We start from the raw sequence: 16014 nt of genomic DNA, 5'->3' as shown, positions 1-16014 counted from the left end.
TTCTATATTTCAGGTCCCAGAGAAAGGATTTTGGAGCAGGCTCAATTACTGTTTATTTCCACAATCCACAACATGGCAAGGAGTTTGAAAGACTGTCACTAGGCTAATCTACCCAAACATTCAAGAATCCTTGAATTCTGTAAATCCAGTGGCAGACTATCATAGGGAGGATCTGTCACTGCCATTTAAAACTTTATGAGGAACTGTTCTATCCACAAGATAGATATAATTAAAACTCCAAGGCCCAAACAGGGACTGTAGACCATTATTTCTACCTAATTACAAAAAAAACAACTGTTCAAGATATGATATATTGATTGATATAATGAACTCAAAGAACTCCATGGTTATTATAATGACCATAAAATCCTGAACCATGGACACTGAAGTCTCTTGAGGGTACCAGACTATGGTTCCCAATGCCATATCTGAGATCATTTCAGCCAGTTTTGCCATGGAGATTGTAGCTGCCATATATGTTATACCATTGTATAACATGGTATATACCCTGTCCTATCATCTGGACCAATGCCAGGTCCAAACCCTCAAAATTGGGGCTTATTGTTTTGGCAGTAATATTGGCATTTTAGTATTCAAGTATTCTGGTACAAAGCCTTGTGCATTACAATATGCATCTTCTTCCTTGTTTCCTTTGCCATGTTGAAGACGAAGCCATTGTCAAATGGGAAACATGCCGTTTTCTACATGAAATCATGACAGTGTAGACATTTTACAATATTGGATGGATTCTTTGTTTCTTCTAATTTGCCTATGAATGTTTTCCAGTTTCATCCTTATAATTCTTATTGTCTTCAGTGTCCAAAGTTGAGTCTCTAACTCCATAAGGTTACTTCATAAACTTGGTTTCAATTAAATGCACATTTACTTTGGAATAAATTAATCAGGACTTCATTAGGGGCTCTTCAAACTGAGCTCATTTCCCAATAATTGGGCAAATGTTTACATCTTGTCTTTAGTAATGCCTTGTAATTCTTACAAGGATATTTTAGTAATCTTTTATTCCACCTATCCATCTTTTTATATGCTTCCCTCAACTTTGCCAAGCATATTTTTTCTCATTCAACATCCACCCTTATCGTATGATTAAAGTATGTGAGTTTCTGCTTGCTGCTCATTGTCTCAACAGAACAGTAAACTTTTATCTGATCCAAAACTGAATCACAGATTCTTTTAGCAGTCCATGATACCCTTAATAACATCTCCATATTCATTACTCAAAGCATCTATATCTTTTTTGTTGTTTCAGTCCAACAATGCATTTATTTCTTTATATTACTTTTATACTCCTTCAGTCCAATAGGGATGCATTTGTTTAGCTAATAAGGTTTAACTAGTCTGATAGTCATTGTTATTAAATGTCTTTAGCCATCATGGTCTTATTTACATTTGTCATAAACTCACTCCATGAGATTAGTAACTTCTTCAAAATAATGTCCATCCTTGTTCTTGAACCCAAGAAAAGTAAAGTATCTTATATTTCTTCGCCATTTAGATCTCCTGAGTTAATTGTGTTGCAATGTGATATTTGTTCCTTTGTATCTGAGCTTTGGGGATCAGGTATAAAAGTTTTTAACTCTGTTCCAAGATTTGTTCAGATTGTTTGCCTTTGTGACATGTGAAAACAGATGAAACCTTGTTCTGATTGTAGCTTTCATTTATTCTGAGGAAGAACTGGCCTCACTAGATGGATTGACTTCCCCTCTTCTATTTTAAAGGTTAAATCTTATGCCTCCAGTAAAATATTGACAATATGATTCCCAAACTGTTGTATTTTATCATTTCCTTATAGATACGGATTTTTTTTAAAAAAATGAACCCTGTTCCCTCAAAGCGCTAGAAATCTGTGTGGAAAATGGTGCTTCTGTTTGATCAATCTGTAAATGTAGCAGCATTTCAGAAAGGAATGTTTTGTGTCATAAGGGCATATATATGCATGCTCACTGCCATGTTTTTTTTGCCTAGTAGGCAGATGTGCAATTATGTTTAGCTATTAATACCTTTGCCTGGTGCATCATAACATTCCCAGAACTAATGTCAAATATGTATGAAAACTGAATGCTGAACAGACTACAGTGTCAGTGTTCCTCTCCAAGCTTTTATAAATGCTAGCAATGTGACTGCTTTTTGAGGAAGCATCTTTTTCCTAGGATATTAATCAGCACAAAGAAAATAAAATAGGAGGGAGGAGCAGCTTAGCAAATAATAATGCCTTCATTCTGAGATTGGAACGGTTTAATAACATATACACGCAGGGCTTTTTTTGTCATAGAACGCCCAGAATGGCGTTCCGGCACCTTTTTTGGATGGAACCTTGTAGGGTAGGCAAGGTGGGTTGTATGACGTGTGTGAGCTCCGGCACCTTTTTTTTTCAAAAAAAGCACTGTATACACATATGTTCCCTTACTGTTGAATTTCATGTATTGGCTTTAAAAATCTGCAGCAACGTAAGACATGGAGAAAAATGATTCAACTATAAAGAATATGACTGTGTTAGGAGGTATTCACCAATGTGTATCCCTTTTCAGCTGCATTCCTCGCCCAGCATAGAGGAAGAATATGGAGCATGTCCCATATTTCATTCATATACTGTATATGTCAGATGTATAAAGAGAGAAAACAATGCTAGAAATAGGATTAACCTTTGGGGCTGCCAAATTTGGTGATATATAGTTCTGTCCTCAATTTTCCAGTTAAAGATTTAGATATCTGGCTTCTGCTTATACCTGAAGCTGTTGGCCTTTGATGTATCTTTGATAAAGAGGCTGCTTGCAGTTCAGTCTGCCTTCAAAGAGGCATTTGGCAAGATTGTGGTTGCCTCCCTCCCTGCCTCTCCTTTTACAATCTCTGTTTTATTGCTCTGCACAGAAAAGTGGGGTTGCTGGAGGGGGCGGGATTTCTTAGTCTCCTAACTTTTCCCTCTCTCTGTGTGCCACTGTCCTTCCATCTCCTGCCTCACACACTTGGAGGAACTGAGTCCAGAATAGGATGTCCAGAACAATCAATGGATCTGGACCTTGCCTGGCTTTTAGCAAGTCTGAAGAGTTTCTGTATCTTCAACTTCTCAGAAAACAATTTTGCATTTGCTTTGAATACAGTTGAAGTCAGGCAATCCCTATGGAAGAATTATGGTTTTCAACCTGCAAGCTCTGTTCCTCATACATAACTGTCAGGGTCATAACTGCCATTTGTCAGCAGCTAACTTTATGGTCTCTCTGGTTACGTAAGTATAGTGTATTTGACAAGTATGTGTGGCTTATGAAGTACTGATGAACATTTCCTTTATGTCTTTTGACCAAATCTGAAAAGAACTAATGCAATAGGGCAGATTAAATGACTGAGTTAGGGTTAGGGTTATGAGTTGCGTAGTAGAAAGTTCTTTTTTTATTATTGTCACCGCCTTCGTGTGCTTACTAAGTCACCAAAGACAAGCCACTACTCTCTTTTCTCCTTTTTCACAATCCCCACCATCTGCAAAGCAGAAAATAATCACTTGACTTCAGCTACTGTTGCAAGATGGCCTTTTTCATCTGGGCATCCTCCAGACACATGGAGTTCAGTGTTCAGAAATCCTTAGCAGCAAGATCATTATAAAAATTAAGGGAACTGAATATTTGAAGAAGTCGCTTTTTAGCTCTGAGGGTAACATAACTTGCTGTATCAGAGTGGTATAAATATTCACATTTTTTCACACAGACAGAAACCCCATCTCACATACATACACACACAATTTTCTCTCTTCCTCCCACACATTCTCTTCTCTGTCCTTTATTCAGGGATCAGCCTGGCTTCATTCTGTTAATGGTAACCAATAACTAGTAGTCCAATTTTCTGCAATTCCAAGTTCTGCCCTTGAGGGTGAAAGCTGCATAGACTTCCAAACTGCAGATTGACCTGTGAATTTTGTAAGAAGCACAAGCACAACCTGCCAAATAAATAATGTCTTCAGATGCGTTTAAGTACTGTTGCAGGTTTTAATACGTTAAGACAGGGGTTCTGCTAAGCAAATACATTTGGTGAAAATAGAGAGTGTAATCCATCCCAAAAGGTTTATTAAAACACTCCTAGAAATTCTCCAATGATTCCCAAGGTACAAGGTCTACATTTTCATATATGTGTGCAGTATAATGATGGAGAAGATGTAGTATATCCTGAAGATATTCTACTTACATTGCTAGAGGTCATAAATAACTAGGAAATGAAAAATGCAGACAGGTGAACTAAAATATGCTATGCACACAGACTGGAATATTTTGTTGATGTTTACCAAAAGAACAGATGCCATTGAAAACACTTATGCCTTGCGGATGCAGTTACTTCGGTAAAGTTTTTATATTGGATCCTTCAAATTATACTCTTGTTATTTAGGTACTATAGAAAGACTTGATTATCTCATCTTTCTTTTCTTGAATGCTATAAGCCCATATCTTCTTAACATTAATAGTGGGGCACATTTCCCAGGATCGTAACAGCAGAAGTGACAGAACCTATTTTCACCTTTTCATTGTTTTCCTACTCCTAAGTCACTCACAGAAGAGATTAAAGCCAGGTCTAAACAAGCAATTGAACGGGGGAAGAAAGCTGATGCAGCAGACTGTATTTGGAGATGTCATTTTTCAGTGCTTCCTGTGTAATATGTAATATGGTTGATGCACTGCATACATGAGTTCTATGCAAGAACAAATTAGTACAAATTAGTCATCTCAGTGATTGTACCAAAAAGATATGGATGATCACAGTCCTAAAGTTCTGAGGAGATCATGTCATTTTTTGAATATGTGGCATCAGAGAGTACTTTTGAAGGACTCTTTCATGTCCTCAATATCTTCTTTTCTTGGCAACTAACTCACCTTTATGGACATATGCAGCATCCCACAGTCATATGAACTTGATTCATGATGGTTTTTGTCAGTTTCCATGGTTTACTTCTAGTATCTGGCAAAAAAAAAACACCCATTAGGGGAAAAATGGAGTCACTTAACAACCATAGAACTTGCTTAATGGCTATTGTGTTAACTTAACAACTGTCATAAAATGGAGATGACTTCAAGTTCAGTCCCAGATCCAATGACTTAGGACCATAATTCCAGGCTCAGTTACAACCATAAGTCAAAGGCTACCTATAATCTTTAGAGATGCCACTGTCTACATGAGGAAACTATTCTATTCCAACAATCATTTTAAATGTATTTATGATGGGCCAGAGTGAAAGAATGATGCATTATTTGTCTTATTCCCCTTGGGAGCTCAGAAATGGTATTGGAGAACTCCCGACTAGTGATCTTGAGAACAGCTCTGAACTTTGTGATCATCAAGATAACCATAGGGCTCATAACTGTCAGACTGATACATAAGGAATATCATATTTAAGACCTTAGGACAGAAACATATTTTAAAAAATATTTTATTAATTTTCCAATTTTACAATCATGAGTACTTAATAAACAACATGTTGTCTGGGTCCATTGGTAATTCAGTGGTACATATTAAATTTCTCAATCTAGTTCCAATACTACACCATCCAGTGCTTCCTCAGTCCTCTCTTTTTCCGGTGGTATGCATTTTTCCACACTGGGCAAATACAATTCTTGTTACTGTTAATACATATAAAATTAAATATAGACATCTTCATCATATTTTTCTGGAATTATACATAATATTGATAGTGTCAGTTTATAATATCTTTTCTAGCCAGAACACATCTCAATTGCGTTTGCACTTAAAATCCATTTGTTCGATCAATATCCTGTTTTTCCCACTTTTTTAAAATTTTAATTTCCCATCAGTGTTCAAAATATCTCTATCACTTATAATTTTCTCATAATAAATTATATTTGGGTAACCAGAAGCTTCCCTTATTCAAACCCTTTTAGAATTTTCATATTTCCCTTCTCATAACAAAGTATAATATTCTAGTTACAATTCCTATCCTTCTAATTATAATAATACTTTTATTTCTAACAGTTATCTATTTTCTCAACCATATTCAGACATCTGTTTAATAGTATAATATCCCATCTAATAGGTCAAAACCTCTATTTTCTTCAGCCTTACTCTAGCTTTCTTGCTTTGCCAAATAACTTTCCAAATCAATGCATTTGAATCATCAAGTAATTCTTCCTCTGTTTTTGTATATATTGTTTGGAATGAGGAAGAGAATTTGATTGAAGTATTTTTGGAAGAACGCTCAACAAATTTATATTGATTAAACAGCCTCCTTCCTTCTCGTTCAGTTTTTCTTTTCACTTTTTGTTTGTCAATATTCAGCATTTCTCCTAACAGCTTTATCATCTGTTCAATCAGTTCTTCTTCCTTATCCTCAAATGTGTTCTGAAATATTGACAAGTAAGATATCTTTTCCATTTCCAGTGTTATCACTGCATCTTCTAATTTTCTATTTGTCTGTATCTAGCACAGAAACATTTTCTACCTTAGTTCTGTCTCTCTCCCTTCCTCCCTCCCTCCCTCTCTCCGTGTGTGTGTGTGTGTGTGTGTGTGTGTGTGTGTGTGTGAGAGAGAGAGAGAGAGAGAGAGAGAGAGAGAGAGAACACTAAGCAGAGTAAATGTTTCTGTGGTAGGGCATCTGTGACTCCTTTATCATGGATAGACAGTCCATTTCCTAATAAGATTTAGAATAGGGGTGGCAGAATTTCCCTATAGGGTACATGACCTATTACAATGTTCTGCTCCTGGAGACATATAAGATCCAAAGGTTCTTAAAAGGTTGGAAGGTTTCCAGATTGACAGAACTGTTGTTTTTCTCGAGCCTTGTCTCCCTATTGAATGATGAGATGGGAAGTCTATTCGAAAGGCTATCCATGAATTCCCTCTTTGATGCTGGTGAAGCCAGAATGCCCCCTTGGTTTTTGGAGCATCTCATGATGCTGAAATAGTCTGTCAAGTGGCCTGAGCCTAAGTGAGAACACGAGCTGTGCCTATTATGGAGCTGTGGAAGAGGCAAAATAATTTATCTTTTTTATTGCATTCTTGAGATCTATCCATCAGAATCATTTTAATTGGTTAAGGGACTCCTGGGCAGTGGGCCAGTAATGATAGCTCCTGAACATTTAGACATTCATTGTTTTTAACATGTTAAGTGCTTTGGATGAAACCAGGCGTGTCTGCGGGGAAGATTTTTAAAAAGTCAAGATGGTGATTGCAACTGCTAAATCAAAGCCCCACCCTTTTTTTACATGCATGCAAAATGTGCCATTCATATTAAAAGGGGGCAGTTTTTACTCAACTGCCTACACCCCCTGGGTGAAACTGCTCATTTCTAAGTGGAACTTCACATCATAATTGCAACAATATCTGGGCAGATCATTCTTTGGGATTTATTTTTAGTTTCCATGGCTTCGGATAGTTGCATCTCTTTGGTCTTCAACTGTAATATTAATCGTAGCCCTGCTTGGAAGTTAACATATAGCTAATCCTCATTTAGTGACTCCAGCTGGGACTGGCAACTTGAACATTGTGCAAAGCTGTCATTAAGTGAAACCGTGACTGTGCTCATGATCTTCCTTCAGCTTTACGTTACTTTACAAATCTGCAAAGGTCATAAATTTGAGGATTGGTTGCAAAGTTACTTTTTCATCAATGTCGTAACTGTGAATTATTGCTAAATAAGGCAGACGCTAAATTAGAACTGCCTGCATAATGGGAGAAAGTGATAGACTAGAAACAGGGAATTGTTTATGGCTTATTAAATCAATATGCTGTGCTTTTGCACCGCTTAGTAAAGAGGATATCCCTGGAAAACAGTTTCTCTGTTGTAAAGAACACCTTTGGGGGCACAGTAGTTAAAAGACTTCTAATTCATCAGCTTCATGTGTTTTAAGAAATTACAAATTATATGTGTCTTCCATTTGGATTTCAAGTCTGGTTGCTTGACTGTTCTCCCATCTTTCCCCTAAGGCAGCTCAAATACACTCCTGTTGATCTTCCTAAAGCTCTCAGCAACTGTTGATAATGCAAACCTGCTTTATGAACTCTCTGTTACTGGAAAGGAGGCAATGTTCTTCTCCCTCAACACCAGAGAATGGGTTTAAGTATTTTTTGTTAGTCTCTGGCCTGCTAGGCAATGGGTTCCCACGAGGGCCCATTCTGTTTCCCTTAGTCTTTAACCTCTATTTCAAGCCACTGAGTGATGGACAGTACATGCTGATTAAATTAAGCTATATATTTCTTGTCCCTCGTATCAGATGAGTTGGTACAGGGATTCAATCAGAGTATGAATGCTGTAAGGAGCTGAGGGTGATTGACAAGTTGAGGCCCGGGTGGGCCTAAGTGACCTGAAAAGCATTCAGCCACCTATCCCTGATGCACCATCTGCAATTCCTATTGGTTAAGAATGGCCAGGTGACAGTATCTGTACTGTGGTAAAATCTCAATTGAGTTAATGTAGTACATACTATGTAGTCTGCCCATGAATATGACCAAGAAGAGTCATATTCAGCACATTCGTAATTTCATTGGAAGTTAGGATCATATTAGACATTTTAGCTGAAGTGACAGATGCTGGTATGAAACCAAATATTCCGAAGAAGTTTGTATGAAGGCATTGAAAGATATGTGTAAATATAGGTGCCCCTTGCATTTTATTAATTGATTTGTTACAGAAAACGGTAGAATATCCTCACAGGGCAACTTGCTTCCCTACCACTGAATGGTGGGTAAAAATGGGGAGACGTGGTAAAAGAGAAGAAAAGACAATCCATGCTTGTCAGCATTTGCATTCAGGAAGATGGGGGAGAGATGAGCACTAGCCTGCACAAGCTGGGTAAATTTGCAAAATGAGCAACAGCACGCTTATGAACAGCTCTCCTTACAAAGAGGCCAACACAAAAGCTATGAATGGGCCTAGGAAAGAAAAGACCAGAGCTCGTGATGTTTCTGATGAGAAAAGAAGATCCATCGCATGTTTTCAGACTGCATGGGACTACCTGCCCTCGGGCACGTGTGCATGGATTTCTGCATGACACATCCATGCTTTTACGTAAGCTTCTCCTTCTCAAAATAAGCAGTCCTGTAAGTAGTCATCAAACAAAGGCTAACAGAGCAATAGACCCCGTATTTCATTCCTCCCACACTCCTTCTTAACAGAGTATCTCTGTTTGCTCTGTTGTCTGGCTTCCTGTCAAGAAATCCTGCAGTCAGCCTAGAGCATCCTCTAATGGGCTGCCAGGGGATTTAGTCTGTTAGGCGTGTAGACCAGGTGCTGACAGCTTGCTGGAACAGCTCGCTCTACTTGCCTGATTGGAAATTGGTCTCTCATTTTCACCCTGTCATAGTGGTAGAGAGCAGACGGAAGGAAGGGATGCTCTCTTGCTGCAGTCTTTCACTGCTGCAAGAGGTGGGGCACCCACCTCTTTTTCTGCCTGAAGATGCCCGGCTGGAGCCTGTTTTGACACCACCTTTGCTCTTGTCATAATGGCCAGGCTCTGGTTAGCGTTCTCAGCGTGCACCGCATGAAGTGGTGCCCCCTTTGGCAGCAGATCCACCTGCAGATGCTATTTGCACCCCACCCCCCCACCCCCCCCATCCAGTGTCTGTCCTTGTCATTAAAAATAAAGGAGGGGGGAGTTCCTTTGTATGCACAAGTGTGATTTCCACATTTCTGGATATGAAGAAGAGCAGCAGGGGATGGACTGTAAAATTAAAACATAGCTGAGAAGTACGTATTTGCATCGGCTTCTAATGGTCAATAAGAAGAATAAAATTGACAGAAACTTTTTGACCCAGACCAATTTATTGTTTTATTTGGTTAGCCTATTTTAATATATTTATTGCATTTCTATATTTTTCAATAGAGCAGAGCTGTTCTATGGATCGTTTACCATTTAAAATGTTAGCGTCATGAAAAATAAATCCCAAAAGTGATGTAGAATAAAATTTAAAGCCATCTATCTATCAATCAGTCAGAATAGAGCTGGAAGTGACCTTGGGGGTCATCTAGTCGAACCCCCTGCTCAAGCAACCTAAAAACACAGCTATTTTTTTTTAACTTGGAAGGACTTTTTTAAAAAGCCTGCCAGAGGGGAAAAATGTTTCACCAGCCTCCAGAGACTAATTGATATGAGGCACTTTTTCCATGGAGGGCATTCTATGACTGCTGGACAAACTTTCCCCTTAATATTACACCCATATTACACCCCTCCTGCGTGAGCTGCATTGGCTACCGGTTGCCCTCCGGGTGAGATTTAAGGTGCTGGTACTTACCTTTAAAGCCCTACATGGCTTAGGCCTGGGATACTTGCAGGACCATCTGCTGCCGGGAACGAATTCCCATCGCCCAGTATGCTCACACAGAGAAGGCCTCCTCAGGGTACCGTCGGCTAGACAATGTCGGCTGGTGACCCCCAGGGGGAGAGCCTTCTCTGTGGGAGCGCCAGCCCTATGGAACCAGCTTCCCCCTGAGCTTCGGATGGCCCCAGATCTCCAGTCCTTTCGCCGCGGCCTCAAAACACTCCTTTTCCACCTGGCTGACCTGGACTGACAGGGATTTTAATTATGTTTACAATTTTAACTCTAATCTTTAATTTATTTCAATTTTTAATTTTAATTTACTGTACAGAGACCTTTAATTTTTGTTGTTGTTAGCCGCCCTGAGTCCTTCGGGAGATAGGGCGGGATATAAGTCCCATTAATAAAAATAAATAATAATAAAAAAAATAGCCAGGGCACTCAAGGGACAGCCTTGGATGATGATCTTCAATATATGAAATCCTTCAGACGATCTCGCCCCAACCTCTTACTATTTCTTTTATTTGGGTCCTGAAAGGCAATGCAGATTTAAAAAGGAATAACATTATAAGGTTTATTGACATACCACTGTTAACAATCTTGCAGTTCTAATTTTTAAAATTTGAAGGCTGCTCCACACTCAACACAAGCAATTATTCAAACAACAGGCTATCAAATGTGAGTAACTGTAACCTGTCTACCTCTATCCAGAAAGGACACTAACTGTAACAGATTAATTGATAAGAACTTCTCCATATCTCAGAGATCCCTCATCTGCTCAGTTCCAGTGCTTCATTTAAGAGCAAGCCTGGAATATAAACTTGATTCTTAGAGTGCCATCTTCTCCTAAACTGGTTGAATAGTACTCAGTTAGCAGGTAAACCACTGAATCTCAGCTGAGTTTCCGTCTTTGTCCCTCAGTGCATTGCACCCACTGCCTTGTCTGTGTTTAACGAAAAGAAGAGAAAGAATTAAATTCATTTGACCTTTTTAAGATAGGCTTATCTGGCCTATGGATATCAATAGTGTGATTGCCAAGAGCAAAGCAGTTATGCTATAGCACCACCTTCTGGTATCAAACACCCAATCAGAACTCGATTTGTACAATACAGTCCTTCAACACCCAATCCAGATGGCAAAAAGGGGTTTGTAGGGTAAAATGAGGAAGTGGTTGATGGACTAATAGCAAATCCTACCTCAACCCCTGCACACCTTGTTCTCTCCATCTTTTTATCACAACTTATAATTTTATTGATATATATTATTGTTATATTGTTATATCATTGTACTATATTAATCTTGCAAGCCACCCAGAGTCTCCTTGTAGTGAGATGGGCAGCAAATACATTTAATAAATTGATAAAAATAAATAACTGTTTTTATTGTTATTGTATTTTAATCGGGCATTTGTTTAATTTCTTTTTAATTTTTGTATTGTTATTTATATATGCCCTGTTAACCGCCCTGAGTCCTTCGGGAGAAGGGCGGTATAGAAATTGAATAAATAATAATAATAATAATAATAAATAATAATAATAATAAAATAAATAAGTCATAGTTAAAATCACAGATGGTTCCAAGAGAATCAATAGGATCGTGACCATTCAATTCATGCTTGTAAAGGGTCCTCCTATGGCTAGCTGTGTCACTTTGCAACCCTCACAACATATTGTGAAGGTCAGACCCAAAATGCTTTTAAAAAAAAAAATTAGGGGCTGGAGGTTCAAAGACTGAAGTGGGTTTCTGAAGTCAGACCCATACTTAAGGCATATCTTTTGTTTCTTGAACCCACTTAAGTTCAAATCGGCCAAAATAACATAATATAGGTCCCTTCCAACTCTATTAATCTGTTAATCCCTTATGTGGTGTCATCATCATCAATCATGCCCCTGCGGCTCAGATGCAAAATACCAACTGCTGATCTAGCTTATTGCATTGTAGCAGTATTTTCTTTCTCAGCAAGACATTTTCAACCTGTAGTATCCAGCAAGTCTCCTTCTCCATATTAGCTATAATACACCATGTAACACAACCATAATAGATGGACTACAGGTTGTCCTCAACTTGCAACCATTCATTTAGTGACCATTACAACGGCACTTAAAAAGTGACTTATGACCATTTTTCACAGTTACGATGGTTGCAGCATCCGCATGGTCATGTGATCAAAATTTGGATGCTTGTCAACAGACACATATTAATGACGGTTGCTGTGTCCTGGGATCATGTGATCCCCTTTTGCAACTTTGACAAGCAAAGTCAATAGGGAAGCCTGATTCACTTAACAACTGTGTTATTAACTTAAAAACTGTAACATTCACTTAACAACTGTGGCAATTACTGACAGTTAGAACAATTAATCAGTGGAACAAACTGCCTCCAGAAGTTTTTAAGAAGAGACTGGACAGCCATTTGTCTGAAATGGTATAGGGCAGGGGTATGCAACCTTGGCAACTTCTTGTGGACTTCAGCTCCCAGAATTCCTCAGCCAGCATTCTGGGAGCTGAAGTCCACAAGTCTTAAAGTTGTCAAGGTTGCAAACCCCTGATATAGGGTTTCCTGCCTGAGCAGGGGGTTGGACTAGATGACCTCCAAGGTCCCTTCCAACTCATTATTATTATTATTATTATTATTATTATTATTATTATTATTATTATTATTATTATTAATTATTATTATTATTATTATTATTGAAGGTCTTTGAAAGGGGCAAGATTTACTTAACAACTGTCTTGCTTAACAACAGAAATTTCAGGCTCTATTGTGGTCATGTGTCCACAACTAACTGTACTAAATTATTCCTTGTTGAAGCCTGCATCCTTAAGACTTTAACAGTCAAAAGTTGTCTAATAAGACTAGAATCATTCCTGTTTTTCCTATTACTGCTCATAGATTTATGGATTGGTTTATATGATTTATGGAGCCACCCAGTTCACACAAGTGACTTTTGGCAGATTATAAAGATTAAAATGCAGAAAAACACACAACGCATAACTCCAAGCACCCAAGGACAAACCACAACCCTACTCACAGGGGAAAAGAAAAAACACATCCATAATAGCAGAATGTATCTAACGGTTTGGTCCAAGTGCCTGTGGAAACAACCAGGCTTTCAATACCTGTCAGCCCTATCAGGTAGACAACACTTAGAAACAGACACCATACAGACCTAAAGCTACTTTTATTAATACAGATATAGAAACAGCTTCTTGCAAGTCTGAATGTGTTACATAGCAGATCTTTCCTCTACCCTTCAAGGCCATCCTGTTTATTTATTACATTGTGACCATCCAGTGGTAGGATTCAAATATGTGAACAACCGGTTCTCTGTGTGGATGCCACTTCCGGAAGTCCATTCTGGGTCTGGGCAACAAAAAATTAGCTACCGGTTCTGCCGAAGTGGTGCAAACCGGCTGAATCCCGCCACTGGGACCATCCAAATCTTCGGTGAGGTGTTGAATGCTATTCTATAGGGCAGGTGATGCCACTGAGATTTGGGGATCCGACAGGATGACATTGTTTAAGAGAAATCACCTTGATCTGGTGGGATGAGCAGAAACAGTCTGCACTAACTGTGCAGCCCAAATCACATGGTGACAATATATTCAAAACATTTCACAAATTTTTTACAGCCATCTATGAAGCCGTTTGTATTTGTTTTTTTTAAATCATCTCTTTCTTTAGTTCAGATTGCAGCACACCTAGACTGCTAGAAATTGAGAAAATGGAATAACAATGAAAAGTAAAGCTCTTTCTGCTGGCATTATGATTAAAGAGCTTAATGATTAATTGAAACAGACCAGTTTTGATGCAGTTTTTTCATCGGTGTCTTCCCTCTCGCTCCATTGCCCCAGGCTTTAAAAAGCTTCCTGAATTCTCTTTCAGAGAAACAGGTTTTGAGCGTGATAATATTAACTGTCTGAGTCTTTCGGCATTCAAAATTGTACATTTACATTCAGTTAGTATCCACTGGTCAATTCACACCAAACCATAGTTAGTCACAAACAGTTTTCTAAGGATCTACTCAGCACGAACAACAACCACAAAAAACAAAATAGTTCTATAAATTCATTTTTCTATAATGCAAATATATCACATATTGTTCACATATACTGGAAATGAGATAAAGTGTGTGCGCGTGTACACACACACACACACAGAGAGAGAGAGAGAGAGAGAGAGAGACTGCTGACCTTTGGTAAAACTGCAGCAAAAATTATACCTTTTTAATTCTCAATAATTCTGAATAAAAGGGTGGGCTAAATCATAGGCAAAGCTGATCAATTCCATATTCCTGGAATTGAAATATTTTCAGGATGGGAAGGTCCTGCAAAAGTGAATATGAATGTGTTGGCTTTAATGTCTTCAAGTATACCCCCGTAGGACACACAAATATTATTTGATTTTAAAACATCTTTGCTGTGTTTTTCTCTCTCATTATATTTAGCATTAAGAGTTGTTACTCCAGACTGTCAACACAAGATTTTATAGCTAAGTTGAAAGATGGCTCAAATAAAACTGCATAAATTTACACACCAGTATATGCTATTTCAGTGAGAGTGAGAAATAATGGATTAAAATCTTATAAATAATTGGGTTTTTGTTGATATACTAGTGTTCGTTTAATTTTTTTATTTAAAAAATAAGAAACTATCTGCACCTTGTAATAGAGAAGAAAGCCAATTTATGTTGAATGATTAGTTCTTTTCAGATGATAGAGATTTGGAATTACAATTCTGAGACGGTCTGTGGCATACGTGTTTCTTATCAGGTCTTGCTGGGGTGTTTACTCACCAAACCACTTTTATATTTCTGCACTTTCTCATAGCTCATTACTGCGAACAGACTCTGGAGGATAACCAACAGTGATGCAACAGACAGGTGAGCATTTTAAAATGATTTTTTTGCCAACTTGTCCTTTCCGAAAGGGTTAGACTATATTTCGTATAATTCCCAACTAGTGTTTTTTTGTATAATTCCCAACTAGTATCAACTTGATTGTAGCCCCATCAAGGCAACACTGTAATGCATAATGTGCTAATGTGTAACAGATTAAGGGAAGGAAGCATTGGCTTTTGCAAAGGCTTCCACTTGACTGGGAACACAGTATGATTTGGGTTCTCAACTCTAATAGTATTCAACTCATACTCTAGAACAGGGGTAGGCAACCTTGACACTTTTATGACTTGTGGACTTCAAGTTGAAGTCCACGAGTCATAAAAGAGCCAAGGTTGCCTACCCCTGCTCTAGAAAAGTATCAGTAGAAGCTCCCATTGATGTTTTTATTTATGCTGCCAATATCAGAAATTAAGGGGCCAGAGCCAATGTTCATGAGAGTACCAGGGGTGAGGTGCAGACACTCTTTGCAAAAGCACCGCTTTGGTACGCTTTGCACAAATTTAATAATTGACACATGAAAGCTAAAGTAAAGCTTTGCACCAATTTAGTAACTAAAGTAAGATGTTTAACAACATACATTGACCTGTAATAGACCAAATATAGTATTTTTTTTCTCCCAGAAATGTAGGTATATAGTATATCAGAACAATTATTTGATATATTATTTTGATATAGTATATCAAAATCCACAATTATTTGGTTTTAAAGGTCTGCACTTGAGGCTACTACAATTTCATAAGATTGCACAAGCTAACCCAAGGTCCATGAAAACACTGCCTGGACTACATTTTTGAAAGAACGCTTTTTCCCAAAGATGGTTGTGTAATCTCCAAAATAATAACCAAAGAATAATGA

The sequence above is a fragment of the Vipera ursinii genome (genome assembly GCF_947247035.1).
Source record: "Vipera ursinii genome assembly, chromosome: 2".
Taxonomy (NCBI): domain Eukaryota; kingdom Metazoa; phylum Chordata; class Lepidosauria; order Squamata; family Viperidae; genus Vipera; species Vipera ursinii.
This window is presented reverse-complemented; position numbering follows the sequence as displayed.